At 45.4% G+C, this 19,722-nt stretch overlaps 1 protein-coding gene across 1 annotated transcript in view; it reads right to left on the bottom strand.

The window, feature by feature from the left end:
* KISS1 (KiSS-1 metastasis suppressor) overlaps positions 1-17,788 on the bottom strand; it is a 31,146-nt gene extending 13,358 nt beyond the window's left edge. Inside the window, exon 1 of the mRNA XM_060233265.1 lies at positions 17,610-17,788. The gene's annotated coding sequence lies outside the window, so the exon portion shown is untranslated. The remainder of the gene's footprint in view (positions 1-17,609) is intronic.
* Positions 17,789-19,722: the final 1,934 nt, after the last annotated feature.

The following is a 19,722-nucleotide window of genomic DNA, read 5'->3' as shown; positions in this document are numbered from 1 at the left end:
GTATCAGCCATTGCCTGGCTGTGAAATCTGTAGAAGCATATGAGAGGCTTAAAAATTCTGCAGTTCCCAATTCCCAGCAAGGGGAATAAAAATTGCTTTTGGCTGTTTGCAGAGAAAAAAAAAATGGTCTTAATTTAAAAGGGAAGGCATTTTAAAAAAAATCTCTGTTCAAACTTGGGTTAAAAAGAATTTCCTTTCAAAAATACTAGATTCTGTTCAAAACTCATTGGATCCATTCAGAAATCTATTCAAAAATCTCCATTCAAAAATCTATTCAAAAAATCTCTGACTTTCCTTCCACAGTACTAGATTCTTATTCAAAAATCACTGACTTCCCCCCCTAGTTTTTTCTGGACTGAAGGGAGAGAGGAAGAAAAAACTCTTTGTAGTTCTTTGCCTTTCCTTTGTCTAAGGTATATCTCTGTGCTGACCACGTGGTCACTGGTCTTTGTTTTAATTTTAAAAAGTTTCTCTGTGGGGGAAGTTTTGTAAAAAGAAGTCTGGCTGGGGTTTTCAAAATAATGCTGTTTGTCTGTTTGCCTTGGCATTAAGGCTTTTTGGACTGTTTCTCTGTTCTCATTGCACAAACGTGCTGTTTGTACCTGGTCTGCCTTGCAGGGTTGGCGTGCAAGTGCAGAGCGGAGTTGTTAGTGATGAGGGGAGAGAAATGGGTAGGTGTGGCAGTAGCTTGTAGTTCCTGCTAAGCATGCAAGGGAGAGACTAGAGAAAAGGGGGGGGGGAGAACATGTGGGATTTCTGAAAAGGGGGGAAACATGGCTGCTCTTGTTAGGTTGCCAGTCTCCAGTTGGAACCTGGAGATTACTTCCAAAATTATATCTTATGCCTGGAACTTAAGTACCATGTCTCTTTGGGGAAAAGGGCTTTAAGAAAAATAAGACACCATGTGTTATGGTTTTCAAATGCAGTCTCCAAATATTTGGAACCTCCAGGCTGGAGCTGGCATCCTAAAGTTTCACTTAGAGCCAATCCTTTGCTAAAAGGAAATGCTCAGAGTTTTTTTTTGGTTTTTCTCTTTTGAGTTTTGAATACTTTCATCGGCTGCTATCATTAAACACAAATCCAGACTTCATTTGCATGTCTCCAGGTCTCGGCTGGAGATCTCCAGGTTTGCCCTGGAGGTTGGCATTTTTTTAAAAAACAAATCTTTAGAATTTCTGCTTGTTCTTAGGTGTATATGCACATATGCCTAAATATATGCATATATAGATATTTTTGTGAAAATTGTAATGCATTCATAGTTCTTCTGAGCGACTATATTTGATTGAGTTTGCCAAGGCTTCTAGTCCATTGAATTGACGCCTTAACCAACATACCAGATAAATTAAAAAGACTACCATGCCAGCTTGTATGGCAAGGATTATCACTATGGGATGCATTACAATATTTAAAAATTTAAAAAGAAAAACAACCTGGTCCTGAAGTGCAATCCTTGGAGGAGAGTGTATTCTGTAAGGGAAAAGGGTTATGCCTAGTTGCATAGTACTTCTAGCTGAAGATCAAGAAAGAAACATATACACAAATAGCAGAGGCTTGCCCCCCCCCTTGCTGCTGGGGTGCAGGGTCAAGTTTCCTATATTTACATAGTAGCTCAATGCTTGTAGCCTCAGAGAGCCACAATAGTCTCAGCCAGATCAATCAGAGCAGGTGTAGGAGCATAATTCAGCGAGATCTGTCTGATCTTTATAGAGGAGGCTTTTCCAGGTTTATCTGGGGGTTGCTTTTCAGAATTCTGCTGGGGAGAAGTTGGAGCAGAGTTGGCCACAGCGTCAGGGGGCTTCCCTTTCCACTCTTTCAACTGAGAGCAGTGGAAGAACTTGAGCCAGGTACCTCCTGACTTGGGGATGGCAACTTGGTACACAGCAGGGCTGATCCTCTTTGTGATTGGGACTGGTCCCTTCCATTTGGCAGTGAGGGCATGCTCTTTTTCAGAAAACTTTCTGTACATTACAAGTTGACCCTCTTCCCATTGTCTGGGGTTTCTTACCCATCCCAGTCTTTTATCCATTGCTTGACGGGCTATGCCTAACTGCAGGGCAACCTTTTTGTGAATGGCAGAGATTTCAGTGACCAGGGACCTTACCCATGCATCACTTATTACAACTGGTTCCAAGTCTGATGGGAGGCTTGTATCTAACCAAAAAGCCTCTGGGAAAAGCATTTTTCTGCCAGTCATCACTTGATGTGGTGAGAAACCATGAACAGCTTTAGTACCTCTAAGAGCCATGAGGATGATGGGGAGTTTTTCATCCCAGTCCCTGCCAGAGGACTTAACCATTTTGCACAGAGCCTCCTTGAGCGTTCTGTTTGTACGTTCTATATTTCCAGAACTTTGGGGATGACCAGCCACATGAAATCTTTGCTGTATGCCTAATGCTTTGCATAATTCCTTTGTGATGTCACCAATGAAGGCTCCGCCTCTATCACTATCAATTTGACGACTTATGCCCCACCTAGACCAAACATTGTTAAAAAGAAGGCGGGCTGCAGTTGCTGCTGTGTTATTTCTGCAGGGAAATGCTTCTACCCACTTGCTGAAGGGATCAATTATTGTCAGACAATGGCGGTTGCCACGGGATGTGAGAGGGAGGGGGCCTATGAAGTCAATCTGAATCCGTGCCCAAGGACCCTCTATTCTCTGGTGTTGTATGGGTGCTTTGGCTCCTGTGTTGTCTGCATTAACCATTGCACAGGCTAGGCAGTTGTCTACCCATTGCTCGATGTCCTGTCTCATGTTTGGCCACCACCCTGTGTCTTTAACTCTTTCTAGGGTGAGCTCTCTTCCTCTGTGTCCTTGTTCATGGGCAAGTTGAATTAAATCACTTCTGACTTCTACAGGGACTATCCAGTGCCTGTTGCAGTTCTGATCCACAGCCCAGTAGACTCCTTCTAGTTTCTCAATGGTATATCTGCCTGTGGGGTCTTTTCCTACAGTAGCTAGGCTTTGGATTTGCTCATCTCCCTCCTGGAGAGTAGATAGGTCTAAGAGGGGAGCAGGGAGTGCTGCTCTTTGTCTGGTTGTAACTGGGTGTAGAGGTTGGGGACTAGGCTCTGGGTTTGCTGAGTCCTGGTCCTCCAGGGCAGCTTCTTTAGCTAGTGCATCCACTCGGTTGTTCCAGGTGCTTGTGTCTGAATTATTTTTCTGATGGCCTTTGACATGTGTGACCCAGGTTGCAGCTTGCCTGCTCTGAATTAGTGCAGCAACATGGATCCATTTGTCTCTGTGTGAGATGGGCTTCCCCTCTGAGGATTTGAACTCATTTGCTAACCATACTGGCAGCCATACAGTTGCAGCTTTTGCTGTCCAATCTGAATCTGTATATATAGCCAGGGGGCAATCTGAGGGTTCAAATTCCAGGATGGCACGGAGGGCTGCTACCTCTGCTGCCTGGCTAGAATGTGGACGTGCTATGCCCTTTAGAACATAAGAATCATGTACTCTGATTGCGGCATAGCCTGTCTTGGGGGAACCATTTACATGGGAGGAGGAGCCATCGCAGAACCAGCACACAAAGCCTTGCTGCTGTGCTTCTGCTAGAGACTCTCCCCATATAACTGGCCACTGAGAGTGATTCATCTGAGGGAGGGGGCATTCATGCTGTTCCCCTGAAACTATGAGGCCATAAGGGGCAGGAGATTCAGTTTGCTCTTTCTTGTAGTCCACTCCTCTGCCTACCAGTTTTAGTGTCCATTTAGCAATCCTTGCATTGGAGACCTGACCATCTTGCACTTTCCCTGAAAGGATGTATTTGAGAGGTGTGTGTGTAGTTTGAACTATGACTTTTGCACCTCCTGTAATGAATTCCCAGTGTGTGAGGCTCCAAACTAGGGCCAGGCAATTCTTCTCACAGGGGCTGAATCTGGCTTCTACAGGGGTGAGGTTCCTAGAGGCATAGGCAATGACTCTTAGAGAGCCTGTTTGCTGTTGTAAGAGAGTGGCCCCTATGCTTTCGTCTGAAGTGGCTAGCTGTATGTAGAAAGGCTTGGTCATGTCTGGGTGTGCAAGCGCTGGGGCTTGAATCAAACTACGTTTGAGCTCTGCAAAAGCTTTCTGTTGCTCAGGTCCCCAGTTCCAGCGAACTCCTTTCTTTAAGAGTGCATATAAGGGACGTGCCTTGTCTGCAAATGATTCAATGAAATCCCTAGAGAAGTTGAATGTTCCCAGAAGTGCTCTCAGAGTAGGGGGGTCAGTGGGGGCTGGGAGTTTAGAAACAACTTCTACCCTCTGAGAGTCTGGGGTGCGTCCATCAGTTCCTAAGGAGAGGCCAAGGTATTTCACTTCGGTTTTGACCAATTGGGCTTTCTCTCGGTTTGCCTTGAAGCCTGTCTCTCTAATGAGGTTTAAGACCTCCCTTGTGATTTCACGTGTTCTCTCTTCCGTGTCAGAATACACGAGAATATCGTCAACGTACGAAACAACATGGGGGCGTGATGCAGGGCTCAATTTGTCCCACATTTGAACCACGTGTGCATGGCAAATGCTGGGGCTAGAGTGGAAACCCTGGGGGGTTCTTTTGAAAGCATACTGCTGACCTCGGAATGTGAAGGCAAATTTATACCAGCAGGATTCATGTAGTTTAATTGAGTGAAAGGCGTTGGCCAGGTCCAAAACACTGTAGTATTTGGCCCCTGCAGCAATGGCTGTCAGGATTTCATTGTATTTAGCCACCACTGGAGCCACAGGAGGTGTGACTGCATTAAGAGCTCGAAAATCCACAGTTAGTCTCCAGGTTACTCCGTCTGCCTTGAGGACTGGCCATAGGGGCGCGTTGCAGATGGACTGCATGGGTGTGATTACATCCCATTGCAAAAGACCTTCAATAGTTTTCCCTATCCCTATTTCTGCTTCTTTAGGATACCTATACTGCTTCTGAGGGGGTGGGTCTTTCCCTTCAATGAGAACACAGGCACCTTTAACGGTCCCACATTCTACTTTGTCTGTGACCCAGACTTCAGGAAACTCTTCCACCCAAGGGTCGCCTACAATTGGGGCTAGGGGTAAGGGAGCCTTTAGGGCAGCACATCTATGGATAGCAGATATTATTTCAGGTCCATTCTGAACTTGCCATAAGAAACCATTGGCCAAATCGACTGTAATGCTCTGTCCTCTGAGAAAGGGCATTCCTAAAATTCCTGCATCCTCCCTGAGATTCTCACAAGCTGCAATTAGGGTCTTGAGCATTCCTACTGTCAGGGGTATGTCTTCCCAGATCTTGGTCCTGTGGGACCCTCCTGCAAAGCCTTCCAAAATTGTGGCCTTGTTAGTTTGTGTTCCACAAGCAGCCAATTCTGGGTGCAGCACATTCAGTGAAGCTCCAGTGTCAACTAAAAGTGTGGCAGGTAACTCTTTCCCTGAGGTCCCAACACCTGCCTTAACGGTTGGCCTTCCCCATTCATCAGGGGCTAATCTAGCTATGACTTCCTGGGGTAAAGGCAAGGACCTCGGGCAGCCCTATTGCTGGTGGCTAGGCCCTGGACGTTGGTCATGGCAAACACGTGACTCTGAAACTGTTGCTATCCTTGGGACACTCTGGGGGCGATGTTCTTGAGGGGCATGGAAAGGATTTGAATTCTGTGCTTGGGGTGGGGTTGTGGGCCTCGAGTGTGCAGGTGGGCTCTGAGCAAGCTGACTGTGTAAAGGCTGGCTTTGTGTAGCGGCAGGCATGAGTGTAGCTTGATTTTGCATAGCAGCAGGGGGCATAGAATTCAGAAGGCCTGCAAGGAGCACTTGCAAGGGTTGCTTGTCATAGTAAGACATATCAGCTCCTGTGTCTCTGAGCTGGTTCCAAACAGCCTTTCTAAGTGTTTCTTGTGGGGGATGCTGGGGTGCCTGACTGTGTGGCGGTCCCTGAGCAAGTCCTTGTGTCATTTGTGCTGGAGCTGAAGGGGGATTCTGTCTAGGAGGGGGAGCTGGGTAAAAATTCTGGGGTGGGGCAGCTCTATCAGGGTCATGTCCGTATCCAGGTTCTTGATTCCTATTTGGGTATCTATTGTTGCCTGCCCTGTCCCTATTCCAGCTGCGTGGAGGGGGCTGAGGTGCATTAGGTCGGCTGTTTGTCTCATTCCTGTATTGTGAATGAGGCCCATTGTTAGCATATGTGACTACCTGAATTGGCTCTGAGTTTTTGGGCTCCTGATTTTTACGATTGGAACGGTTTTGCAGTTTCAGGCCTCCTGTCTCTCTCAGATAGTCAGTAGCCTGCCTAATTCTGGCTGCTAATGTGTCCCAAGGAACTGCAATGGGATCCAGTAGACCAATGATGGTTTTTGTCTGGGTATTTAGTCCTGCAACAAGCGTTGTTTTAAAGTCTGCATCATCAAATTCATAGGTTCCATGTAGGCTTTGAACTCTCCTTGCTAGCATGGCTAAAAGCTTTTTCCTATCTACATATGCTTCTGGGTTTTCCCCTGGGCCTTGAGTTTCTGTGATGTACAGGTGTTCAAGTGGGCGTCCGGGCCAGAGCAATTTTGCAACCTCTCTCATCCAGTCAAGCTGGTTTCTAAGAGCTGAGAGATGGCGTGTGGCTATACCAGATTCAATGGTGGGGCCATCTATTCCATTTGTACAGAGCCTTGCTAGCTGGGAAAGGTCTTCTCCTATAGCATTTGGGTAGGTGTTCTGGATGGCAGTGAACCAGGCAGTCCCAGTCTCCCTAGTAAGGGGACCAATTTGGTCAGCAATAGCCTTTGCCTCCTGTGGCTTCCAGGGTACCTTTTCACTGACCTCCTGAACATTCAGTCTCCCTCCTGCGCTTCGGGTGGAAACTGTTCTTGTAGTTACGGGTTGGACAGGAGCTGGTTCAGGGGCTTGCTCAGAAATAGGGTCTGTGTCAGCCTGAGTGCTGACTGGCTTACTGGTGACTGGGGGTGGGGCAGGTCCAGGCCTAGTTGGTCTAAGTGGTGGCCAGTCTGGGTTGTAAGGAGGGGGTGGGTGCTTAGCATCTTTCTGTTGACTGTCAGGCTCTAGCTCAGAGAAATCCATGTCTACAATAGTGCCTGGATGTACAGAGGCAATCAAGGCCTTCTGTAGTCCTAATTTGCGTGTGAGGGAGTGTATTTCTTTCCTGCAGGCGTCATGTGAAGACTCAAGTTTTTGTGCAGACTGGTGCTGTACTAAAAATTTGGCTGCATGCTGAGTTTCTGTGAGTTGTTTTTCTAAGTCTGCAGCCCTTTGTTCTGCTGCACTAGCACGGGTCAAAGCATCCTTAAGCTTCTGTTGGGCATCTAAAGAAGAGGAGGCATAAGCCTGCTTGTCAACAAATAGGTCATATTTCTCAGCACGCAAGTTCTCTATCTCTGTCTCCTTTAATTCTAATTTTTCACGTAACTCTGTGTCAAGGGAGACCCATCTGTTGTGTGCCTCATATTGTAGTGTGTCTATCTGTTCTATGTAGGATCTCTCAGTAGCCTCTAGTTTCTCCTCAGATTCCTGTTTTAGAGTGTTCAATTTTTCTGTCCATTCCTGTTCTAGCTGTTGTAATTTCTCTCTAGAGTCTCTCTGCATTGTCTCTGTTCTCTCAGCTAATTCCTTTTCTAGTTTTGCCAATTTTCCTGCAGCTTCCTCATAACTAGCCTGCATCTCATTTGCATATTCAGCACAGTCTCCCAGTGCTGACCATAGACCCCAAGCAGCATACTTGTCTTTAGAGGATGAACGGGGCTTAAACCCTTCACAGAAATCTTGAAAGGCATTTTTCAGAGTGGTGCGTGGATCTGGCCCTTTAAACACACCTCCCTTCCATGGGTTCTCTCCTTGTTTGATAAGCCACTTCTGAAGTTTGCCTAACTTCTCTTTGGGTTTAAACATTGTTTGGGATGGGGAAGAGGGCTCCTTTTTGTCTGAGGGGTCCTTTTTGTTGAACATGATGTCTCTGTTGGCTTAATCAGAGCTGCTCATTAAGGGTAAAACTGCTGGCTCTCTCTTGAGCTGCTCCTTAAAGGGACAGCATTCTGCCTGAGAAAGGGGATTTTGCACACAGGTGAGACTTTTCCCTAGCCTATGAGAACCCAACCAGATAGCCCTGGGCAAAATAACAAACAGGGAGGCCCATGCTGGGCACTGATTCCCAAGGACCTCAGCGAGTGTCAACCCCTTGCGTTCGACTAAAGCTCATGGCCGTTTGCACGGAATCTCATGGCCCAATCGGTGCGGCTGACTGACGAGTGAGAGAGAACCTGATCCCCACCAATAGTTTTCAAGCACACAGAATCTCACACACGCACTTAACCAGGATTTTTCAGGGTCTTTTCTCTAAGTCTGTACACTTAGGTTCTGAGGCTTGGCTCACAGCTCCCAAAAGTAGAGGACATGCCAATCGCATTCTCCACCACTTATGAGGCTTAGCTCACAGTTCCCAAAAGTACAGGACATGCCAATCGCATTCTCCACTACTTCTGAGGCTTAGCTCACAGTTCCCAAAAGTACAGGACATGCCCGCATCCTCCACCACTTTTGTTACACCTCAAACAACTTTTTATTGGGGAATATTAATATTTCTTAGCTCAAAATGGTAGGCCTACAAGAGGTGAGGTGTATGGGATCTATGTCTTTGTCTACGGAGATAGACCACTGAAAATCCTTTGGTTAATGATGGATTTTATTATAGCATAGGTTTTCAAATAGTTACATCTCAATCAAACAATATCAAGCATACAAGAGGAATACAAGAGGTTAGCTGAATAAGCAGGATGGGGAAGGGTGATACAATACCTATATCTTGCAGGGTAGACTCAGTCAGAGGAAATGCAAGGCTTCTGGAGGGAGATTTCTCTTGAGAGGAGGGGGGTGAGGGTAGGAAGGGGGTGGGGGAAGGAGAGGATGAAGGGATTCCCTTTTTCCCTTTCTTCCCACGCTTCTCGCTGTGCTGCCCTACGCTTTTTTTCCTGTGCTGTTTTCCCGTGCTTTTTCCCTGCTCTTTGCTAACCTGACAGGTTGGGTTGTCTGTTTTCTAGGGAAAATTACGTCACATCACTCAATTCCACTACCCAATGAGGGGGCAGAGTGTCACACCAATGGAAAGTCGGGGTGTCATATGTGTAATATCCAATCAGAGACCATTCGTATCATAGATCCATACCCCAACATAGGCATTTTAATTACACTGGCCAAATGACTTTATGGCCTTGTTTTTCCCAAAACTGGTTCCTTTGAAGCTCCCCAAAAGTGATAGATTTCTCTCTTAGTGTCAAACATGGATGGGCATCCATCAAGTGGTCAGGGGACTGGCTGACTTTGATGGCCTTAGCAATTAATTAAAGAAAAATAGAAACTTTGTTAAAAGTCAGAATTGTGAGATCAGTTTACAGGTTATAACACACATTCACAACAAAAGGAGTGCTTGGCCTCTAACCTCATGTTTCTGCCATCTTGTCCTGAGGATTACCAGATACAAGCCATTTATTTTTGTTGGAGGTTTCTTGGGTCATTATTATTTCCTTATGCTTTGATAACAGGACTTTTAAAGGTTGCCAAAAGTGAAGGAATTTTTATGGCACTGCCCACACCACCTCTCTGAGCCTGAAACTTTTTCACTCCCAGGAGCAGAAAGATGGACGCTTCTCAACCTTTCAGCTGGCATCATGTTGTTCTGGCCTGTGAACCAGAATCACATTACAGACCTGCTTTGGGGTCAAGAAGGAACTGGATTTGTCTCCCTTATGTGCAAGAAAGACCATTCCAATTCAAATGGGCATTGCTGTATCCAATTAATATTCTAGGGTTACATTGCGATATCACATTCCAGGGGTGCATGGCTTGGGAATAAGTACAGGGGTGTCTTCCTGGATATCAGGCCATCATATTTAAAGGGACGGCACACTTTTTCAATTCCTTCCTTCCATAGGAAATAATGAAGCATAGGGGCACCTTCTTTTGGGGCTCATAGAATTGGGCCCCCTGGTCCAATCGTTTTGAAACTTGGGGGGTATTTTGGGGAGAGGCACTAGACGATATACTGAAAATTTGGTGCCTCTACTCCAAAAAGCAGCTTCCCCCAGATGCCTGTGGATCAATTCTCCATGATTTTCTATGGGAATAAATCTCCACAGGGAATAATAGAGTTCCCAGAAGACATTTCCCTCCCCTCCCCACCGCTTTCTGACGACCCTGAAGTGTGGGGGAGGGCCTCCAAACCAGTCTTGGTTTAAACCTGGACAAGATCCTGGGACTTAACTTGTTTTGGAGATCCATTAACCGGACTAGATTAATAAATTTAGTCCACAAAGGTAAACCGTTATCTAAGGATCAAATTGAAGCACAAATAAATTGTGCTATCCCATGGTTTAAATATTATCAACTATTGACCTCTACACCAATAAAACAGCATTGTCATGTCCATTATCACTATTTGAACAAACCCTTAAAGCACAATCTGGTTCATTAAATGGGCTCAAGATTGTCAATGAGCAGTGAAGTGGCCAAATTTGCGGATGACACTAAATTGTTCAGGGTGGTGAGAACCAGAGAGGATTGTGAGGAACTCCAAAGGGATCTGTTGAGGCTGGGTGAGTGGGCGTCAACATGGCAGATGCAGTTCAATGTGGCCAAGTGCAAAGTAATGCACATTGGGGCCAAGAATCCCAGCTACAAATACAAGTTGATGGGGTGTGAACTGGCAGAGACTGACCATGAGAGAGATCTTGGGGTCATGGTAGATAATTCACTGAAAATGTCAAGACAGTGTGCGTTTGCAATAAAAAAGGCCAACGCCATGCTGGGAATTATTAGGAAGGGAATTGAAAACAAATCAGCCAGTATCATAATGCCCCTGTATAAATTGATGGTGCGGTCTCATTTGGAGTACTGTGTGCAGTTCTGGTCGCCGCACCTCAAAAAGGATATTATAGCATTGGAGAAAGTCCAGAAAAGGGCAACTAGAATGATTAAAGGGCTGGAACACCTTCCCTATGAAGAAACGCTTAGGGCTCTTTAGCTTGGAGAAACGTCGACTGAGGGGTGACATGATAGAGGTTTACAAGATAATGCATGGGATGGAGAAAGTAGAGAAAGAAGTACTTTTCTCCCTTTCTCACAATACGAGAACTCGTGGGCATTTGATGAAATTGCTGAGCAGACAGGTTAAAAATGGATAAAAGGAAGTACTTCTTCACCCAAAGGGTGATTAACATGTGGAATTCACTGCCACAGGAGGTGGTGGCGGCCACAAGCATGGCCACCTTCAAGAGGGGGTTAGATAAAAATATGGAGCAGAGGTCCATCAGTGGCTATTAGGCACATTGTGTGTATGTGTGTATATATATTTGGCCGCTGTGTGACACAGAATGTTGGACTGGATGGGCCATTGGCCTGATCTAACATGGCTTCTCTTATGTTCTTATGTTCTTAATGTAGACTGAATTCTGATGATTGGCCTAGTATTTGGAGGGCTCCTAGTAAGTTTATCCTCTATCTTCTCCATTTTTTATCAATATTTTAAATTGGCTCATAGATGGTACTTCTCACCACACCGTCTTCAGAAAATATATAAATCTGGTTCTGATAAATGCTGGAAGTTATGTCAATATTCTTCTGACTTTTTGCATAATTGGTGGGTGTGTTCTAAAATTTATGCTTTTAGGGACCTAATTATTTTTTCAAATAGAACAGATCACAGGGGTCCATCTAGATAATATACCTGAAATAGTTCTTTTAGAATATTGGCCTGCCCTACAACTAGATAAAATAGATTCTGAAAGGCTGGTGATAGCAGCTGCTGAACTTTTACTTGAAGCAAAGTGGAAAGGCCTACAACTGAACAATGGGCCAATAAATTATGGGACCTTTTAATAATGGGAAAAATTAGTAATGCATCAATTCCTTATTACATTCCTGTTGCTGAATATTTGTGTGCTGCAAAAATATTCCCCTCTAATCCTTATCTTCATAAAATGTGTTATCTGTAATAGACCTTTGTATGCAAAATGTTTTATATCTTTCAACGATGATACATTTTGAGTATGTAGATGGTTTGTTATTTTTGAGTAATACATTTTAATGCCAATAAAGGTGATGGAACTGGAGTAATAAATTTTATTAAATTGTTAAAAAAAGAATGACTTGTAAACATCTGATGGCTTAATTAAATATAACAATAAGAGAAATGTGCAAAGCCTCAGAGAACCTCTGATTCAGCATGGACGTGGATGGGGCTGAGATTAATGCAGATGTCTGATTCAGTTATCAGAAGAGTCCCCTCTGCCACGAGTTTTCATCAGTCTCAAAGAGCTCCAGCTTTCCAAGTTCTTTCTCTGTTAATTAGCTGATTATTTTAACAGAAACCATAACAGGAGTATGGATTGTTTGCTGATGGCATCGCTCTATGGCCATTTGATTGTGTTTCCTTCCTCATTCAAGCCATCAAATGATCCTTTTGAGAATAAATTCCAGGAAAACAGCAGAAATCATTGAAAAAGAAGATGTATGAGACAAATGTCTTCCCCAATAAAATCTACCTTGGCAGGTCCAATTAATTTCTGACTGTAAAAGAGATGCTTTAAATTTAACAGTTGTAAAAGCATGTTTTTCTTATGCCAGACTATGTATAGAGTAGAGATATTGCTTTCATTACTCTTCAGATTTCAGTTTCCTATGTAATTAGAAGAAACACTGTCTTAAGTGAAGAGAAGACTCATTGCATGCTTGTTACTTACAGATAAATATAACAATAATAGTTTGGCTCAGAAGAAAGCTGCAGAGATGCTGAGAGAAATAATTCAGTAAATATAAAAAACAGAGCTCAACGGTTTGCTCTGCCATGTTAGAAATATACATGGAGAAAGGTTTCAACTAACAGCACAATCCTAAGGGGGGGCGCTGAAAGTGCTCTGGAGGTGGACTTACCGCTATGCCAGTGGTAGGGAGACATATGCCAGCATATCCTCCTCTGCACCGGCAGAAATGGGGCGTGTGCCACTCTTCGGCCACTGCAGTGTGTCACCACCATTGGCTGAGGGTGGAGCACTGCCCTGCCGAGTTTGGAGCATAGCAGAGGCACAGCGCAGCACGTTGGCACAGGAGGGTGATGATCAAGGGGTGTGACCACTGCTGGTTGGGTCCCAGAGAACTTTCGGTGCAGGAAAGTCCCCCCCCTCCCCGCCAGGCGCAAACCTGCACAATGGAAAATGCTGGCATGCCCCAGAGGCACTAATTTAAACCAAAAACAAAGGTTGGCTCTGCCGCTGCAGGAGCTCGCAAACCCCTTAGGGATTTTGCCTCACTAATCCCCTTGCACCTCGGGCTGACGAGCCCCCTTCCCAGCACCTAATCGCAGTCCCCCCCCCTCCTAGAAAAACTTCTGCTCTGACCTCGCACAACTCAGTTGTTAGGGACAGCTTTGTATGGTGGAAAGTTCTGCTGGCGAGCTCCCTGCCATACGGACTTAGAGCGAGGGACAGACAGACACGCTGGTGACAGGTTTTGCACTGTGAGGTTGCTTTGACAGTATCTTTGACTTGCAAGGGGGAGAGCAAGGTCTCTCCCCTGAGGCTAACTGCTCTTGTTTCCAGGTTTCCACAGGCTCTGCATGTGAGGACTGTTGCTCATGGCTGGGTAAGTTGCACTGTGCCCCCCTTCCCTCGCTCTCGACCGCTCGGTGTGCAAGCGTCTCTGGCACTTGAACCCGGCAGTGAGCTTCAGCAGGGGGCATTTACTGACCCCGGTACCCTGTGCTGCTGCCTGCTCCCTTCCCTAGGTTTGCCCTCTGCCACTTTCCCAACCCCTGGCAAGGCAGGGGTGTGTGTGGCAGCTGCCCCGATGTGGGGAGGTGGGTCAGAGACTGTCCCTTTAAGAGAGCGGCCGGCTGAAACACAGCCTGCTCCTCCAGCTGCCGCCCCTGCAGGTGCTCTTGATCTCTGTCTCTGTTTTGCAGATAAGAATCCAACACAGAGGCTTCTGCGTGTGTCGCTCCCCCCCTCCCCCCCACTCCCTCAGCTGTTTCTGCTCACTGCTCTGAATAGAGCCCTGCCCATGGCAAGACTGCCCAGCATGCATCAAGGAAACTGTTGCACTCTGTTCTGGAAAAATAAAGTCTGATCTGTAACCTCTGTTGTCTCTCCTGCTTGGCATCTGCTGCATGTTCCCTGGGCAACCCCCTCCCTCTGTCAGTGGCCTCTCCAAGGGAATGCCTGGAAGGGTGGGCAGACTTGGATCTTGGGGGGGAGAGAGGGCTATGAGCTGCCATGCTGCTTCCACATGGGATGCCGCCCCTCAGTCTGCCTGGCTTGACATCCTACCTGACCTCACAGGGCTGTTGTGCACAAGGCACAAAGGGGGGGGCTGATGAAGTGGATACATGCCCAGCGACTCGCACTCTGAGTTCTGTGGCCCTCAGGGGAGGTGTTCCTTGCACATAGCAGGGGGTGGTGGCAGGGCAACACTGGGGGGCTCCAGGTGGTGGTGGTGGGGGTCTTTTGGACTTGGTGGTCTGCCCGCTCCCAGACACACATTCCAGCCACTGTTTAGAGCAGCGAACTCCTGCACTTTGTGGTTCTTGTTTGTCTGCGCATGCCTCTGCCTGCCTGTCTGCCATTGGCAGAGTCTCTGACAGCAGGAGGGTGTGTGGGGATTGACAACCTCTCAAGTGTGGGCTTTCCACCCCCTCTCCTGGTCACATGCAATGAGCTGGCCAATCCCATGGTCCCTCGCGAACCTGTGCCCGGCAGTGGGCCAATTGCATGTGCATGGGCAGAATCACCATGGCGACAGGTTCTCTCTCACTCGTCAGGCTCACACTCCCCCTCCACGTGTGGCATAATGTTTCCCCTTTGGGAGCTGACTGCGGCCGCCTATGCAAGTTCTGCACTTGTGCGCAGCTACACAGCGGTTCTCTGGATTGGGCTGTAATTTTCCTATATATTTTAATTTGATCAACATAACTTGCATGTTGTTTGAATAATCTTTGTGTGTAGACATGCAAAAAAGTATGATCTGTTTAGACATTATTGCCAGAGTTTGGTGGGTAAACAGGACTGCCAACTCTGGGTTGGGAAATTCATGGAGGGGGAAGCCTTGGGGGAACCTTAGCCAGGGTATAATTTATTTCATTTATTTTAAAAAATTCTTCCCTGCCTTTCTTGTCAAATAGGGTTCCCAAGGTGCAAACATCGAAACATTAACACCACCTTTAAAATAAAGGTATATATACAATATTTAAACAATTCAGTGAAAGCATATAGACATATCAACACCACAACCATAATGCCATAGTGTCCAACCTCCAAAGCAGCCATTTTATCCAGGGAAATTGCTTCCTGTAGTCTGGAAATCAGCTCTAATTTCAGAAGATATCCAGGCCCCACCTGGAGATTGGTGACCATATGATTTAATAATTTTTAAAGTTGCAATATAATTTATGTATATATGCTAGAAGCCTGATTTGATAGTGCTAGTAACATGACAAGGAACACATCATCAACACCAAAAAGGTTTTCTGCTTTTAACATTTTTGGAAGTTCATCTCAACTATGTTTAAGAATGGGAAATACCAAAAAAAAAAAAAATCCATCTCTTCTTTTTCTGTTGCAATCCCCTTTATTTTGTGTTTCATTTGTGTGCTTTAGTACCTATGAAGGACAGTAAATAATTTTTATCATTTTCCCATTACTTTTAGAAAAACAGTGTCACATACATTAGCTCATTAATCCTAATGACAAGCCTATAAGATAGGTAAATATTAACCTTCCCTGTTGTAAAGGTATTGTTGAAGATGAGAGACAACAAACTATTAGTACTTCCTAAGAGTTCATGACTGAGGTGAGATTTGTTCAGGGAGTTTCCCAGCTCACACCATCTTCCTTTTGGCCATTAGGAAACAATTAGATAGTCCCCACAGCATTCAATAAGGGTTCAATTTACCTGAATTATTAGTATAGTACCAAGGAAGGAAATGGGGCTGAAACAATTGGAATGCTAAAATGAGATGTGTTCATATTGCTCACACAGAATTATTATATACCAGGGGTGGCCAATGGTAGCTCTCCAGATGTTTTTTGCCTACAATTCCCATCAGCCCCAGACAGCATGGCCAATGGCTGGGGCTGATGGGAATTGTAGGCAAAAAACATCTGGAGAGCTACCGTTGGCCACCCCTGGTATATACATATAACCTACATTTATTCATATCCGTATCAGCTAAGCAAACCTTCTTAGCAGGGATGCAATACTGCAATCACAAACTGTTAGTATTAACAAGGAAGGAAGGAAGGAAGGAAGGAAGGAAGGAAGGAAGGAAGGAAGGAAGGAAGGAAGGGACAGACATAAGAACATAAGAGAAGCCATGTTGGATCAGGCCAATGGCCCATCCAGTCCAACGCTCTGTGTCACCCAGTGGCAAAAAAACAAAACAAAGGAAGGAAGTTTGCTCAAGCCCAAAGATTAAGGTGGCTATCATAGAACATGGACTGACACAAAAACATTAATGAGATACCAGAGGTCAGCAACTTTTCATAATTAAAGAGCCAAATTATGTCAACATTCAGGGCAAGAAATCAACAAAAAGTCAGTGTAAGGAAGTCCATTTGTATGACTGAAGATATATATCTTAGCATTACTAAGAAGAGACATGTTGATTAATAATCCATACAGTTTTGGCAACCTGAACACTGGTTGTAGTGAGTCCTTTATTAGGAAATGTTACATCTGTGATCTCACAATGACTAATAAATATACAGAGAAGCACCCTGTTCAGTTGTTTCAATGCATGGACAGAAATCTGGATTACTGTTAAGAGTTCACCTCTATCATTTCCATTTCTGTAAAGCATCTCTATGAAGCCCTTTAGCCCATAAAAATATTTGTATGCCATTCTCTTTATGTACTGGTTATTCTAGCATCCCACCTAACCACCCCCTACCAATATACCTTAATTTAAACATTTTATTTTCAATAGAACTATATCTGGTTCCATACTTTAGGTTGTAGAACCATAGGTTGTGGACTCCCATTATATACTGTTACAGTATCTACCCATTGCATTTTTATCCTACCAGTTTTCCAAAGAACGCAGAGAGACATGTGTGAGTCTCTCCTTGATTTTATCATCCTTGCAATGCTGTGGAGTAAGATAGGCTGAAAGAGAACAATGGTATAAGGTCACCCAGCAAGTTTGATAGGTGGGAGGAAGTTTGATGTTGCGACTCCTGTACTGAGACTCTAACCACTATACCACTCTCTGGCCATGGAACACACAGACAGGGATATTGCCACAGCCTTCAGCCTCTGCACTGGTACCTTCATCCTTATGGATCATTCCTGTTTGACCAATGGAGAGGTTGGGAGGGACATGAGAAATGTCCAAACTATTCACCTCTTTCCTTTGCCTGAAATTTTGACAATCTGTCTTCAGCCTTCACCTGGTATTCCTAACTATGTACTCTAAAACAATATTTCTATACAGTTAAAATGCATGTAAACAATAATGCATCCCTTTTATTAAAGAAATAGCATATATCTTGAAAAATGAAAAAGACAAAGAGCTGTGCCTACCCTACCCATGTTTACTTAAAAGTAAGCCCTACTGAATTCAGTTTGGTTTGCACCCAGGTATGTGTGTATAGGATTGTAGCCTTAATCTTAATAGTTCTTGCCCTATGCTTACCTTGATTCTTTGGGGATCCTTGCCAAGAATCTTCTGCTGCTTTTGTTTGATCACTGGAAAAGCAAGAGATCTACTCAGCTTCAGAGTTCAGGTGTCTTTCAAGTATAGTATAACCCCTTCTGTTTATTGTCTGACCTGCTGGTGACATCAGCAATGCTGGACCCTCCTCTGCCTTTCATCTTGGCAATCTCCCCTCTGCAAATGATCCTACTTTAGAAAGAAGCAGCACATCAGTCATCCCTGGCTGCTGTGCAGGGCAAATTTTGCCTTTGTAACAGAACTTTTGCCTCTATAATCTTCCCCTCACCCTCCAACTGAACCAAAACTATTAGTGAAAACTCTTGGGATACCAGTGAGGTGAGGCTGATTGCCAACAGCTTGCCAATATGCAATTGTCCATTTCTGTCTGATTTTAAAACTTCTTCCCCAATCCTTTCATGTATTCAAGCCTCTCTGATACTACTGTCATGCAGCATTAGGGAGTGAAGACTCTCCATCTCCATGCAGTGTCTTATATGCTTAGGGGTACCAGGTTGCTCTCCATGGCAGGTAACTTCCTGCCCTGGACTTCAGGCTGGGTTGTCGTGAGGCTGCTTTCCAAAGTAACGGATCCCTCAACCCCAAAGTGGGAGTGAATGAGACTAACTGGAAGAGGATTGTATTATGGTGGCCAGGACTTTCTTTGTAGAAAAAACCCCATCAGGAACTCATTTGCATATTAGGCCACATCCCCTGACATCCCCATTATTTCAAATAGGGCTTTTTGTAGAAAAAGCGCAGCAGGACCTCAATTGCATATTAGGCCACACCCCCTGGCATCAAGCCAGCCAGAACTGCATTCCTGCTGAAAAAACTCCCTGATGGTTGCCAGCCTTCAGGTGGAGCCTGGGGATTTTCCAGAATTACAACTGATCTCTTAACAACAGATATTTCCCCTGGGGAAAATGACTGTTTATGGCATTATACCCAGCTGAAGTCCCCCCCCCCTCGCTCTCCCCAAGCTCCACCCCCCCCAAATCACTAGAAATTTTCCAACCCTATAGGTATTGTAGTGGTAGGAACCCAATAAGAGTTGGGTTAGGGATCTTTATTGTTTTCCAGTCATGGGAATTTTGCCTTCTGTATTTAAAGGGTGGTGGTGGAAAGTTGCAACTGACTTATGGCAACCCCTGTTAATTCTTTTCCATTTGTACAACTTTCTTCATCTTTAGTCATTTGTTACAAATTTGGTTAATCCCCTAGTCCAGGGTTTCCCAAACTTTCTCCCCCATGGCCTGGTTTTTCCCCCGTGGTCTGGGCGGAGAACGCTCAATGGGAGAGATACAGAGATTGTGCGCCGGCAAGGAGTTTCCCCACTCCTCTCTGAGGTTTCTGAACATCAGAGAGAGATAGGGGAGGGCTTCTGGCTACCGCACAGTCTCTGTAGCGCTCTCTGAGTGTCCTCTGCCTGGAGGATGCTCAGAGAGTGCTACAGTTGGCGGTGGCGGTGTGGGGGGCAGGGGCTGGAGTGTGGCTGGAGTGTGGTGGCGTGGGGGAGGGGAGCTGGAGCACAAGAGGAGAAGGGGCAATCAGGCCACCCCTGGCAACCCAGCATTGAGGCTGGCATGGCCTGATGCCGGGTCATGACCCTGCAGATGGGACCCTGCTGCCCTAGTCTTTTGTTTTTTTGCCTGGTTCCTTCACACCTCATAGTCAGCCATACAGCAGGCACTTTCCAACTGTAGATGGAGCTGCCTAAAGCAGGGGTGTTGAACTCATTTATTACAAGGGTAGGATCTGACATAAATGAGATCTTGTTGGGCTGGGCCATGTTGAGCCAGGCCATGTGTGTACCTATTAAAGATTAGGTAGCAGAGATATAAACTTTATGAAGGACACAAACACAGAGATACAAACTTTATAAAGGACACAAACACAATTAAAGGTTTTTTAAAAACCTTAAAACAGGGGTATCAAACATGTGGTTTGGGGGCTGAATAAGGCCCCCAGAGGGCTCCTGTCAGGTCCCTGAGCAACTGGCTGTCACCTGCTTCCTTCTCCCTCTCTCTTGTTTCCTTCTACATAACAGCTTGCTTTGCAAGGCTTGCACAATTGCTCAGGAGCTACAGAGCAA

This window comes from Heteronotia binoei, chromosome 2 (assembly GCF_032191835.1).
Source record: "Heteronotia binoei isolate CCM8104 ecotype False Entrance Well chromosome 2, APGP_CSIRO_Hbin_v1, whole genome shotgun sequence".
Lineage (NCBI taxonomy): Eukaryota > Metazoa > Chordata > Lepidosauria > Squamata > Gekkonidae > Heteronotia > Heteronotia binoei.
Note: the sequence above shows the minus strand (reverse complement) of the source record. Positions and strands in the feature narration are given on the sequence as shown.